The sequence below is a fragment of the Mastomys coucha genome, unplaced genomic scaffold, assembly GCF_008632895.1.
Source record: "Mastomys coucha isolate ucsf_1 unplaced genomic scaffold, UCSF_Mcou_1 pScaffold15, whole genome shotgun sequence".
NCBI lineage: Eukaryota > Metazoa > Chordata > Mammalia > Rodentia > Muridae > Mastomys > Mastomys coucha.
In genome coordinates this window covers 84,383,995-84,384,331 of record NW_022196897.1, presented here as the reverse complement: position 1 = coordinate 84,384,331, position 337 = coordinate 84,383,995, and positions in this window count along the sequence as shown.

Here is a 337-nt window from a genome sequence, read left to right as displayed (position 1 = left end):
TTGGTGGTGGTGGTTTCAGCAATGGCAGCTTCTGTGGTGAAAGCCTGAGATTATAGTAGCCACCAGCTGAGGGGCCGCGAACTCGCATACTCACAGCAGCCACAGTTGCCAGTGCTGTGACCGATCCATGTGGTCTTTTAGCGGCTGCTGATGGAACCTCCAATTCCAGGGCTTTGGCACCAAATGATGTGTTAGAATGGTGTGTTGAGTCAGAACATACCACACACTAGGCCCAAACAGTAGGATGTGTAAGAGGTCTAATTGAGAGGGAGAGAGATAGCAGTAGCAGAAAGAGAGGAGGTAGAGAGAGAGAGAGAGAGAGAGAGAGAGAGAGAGA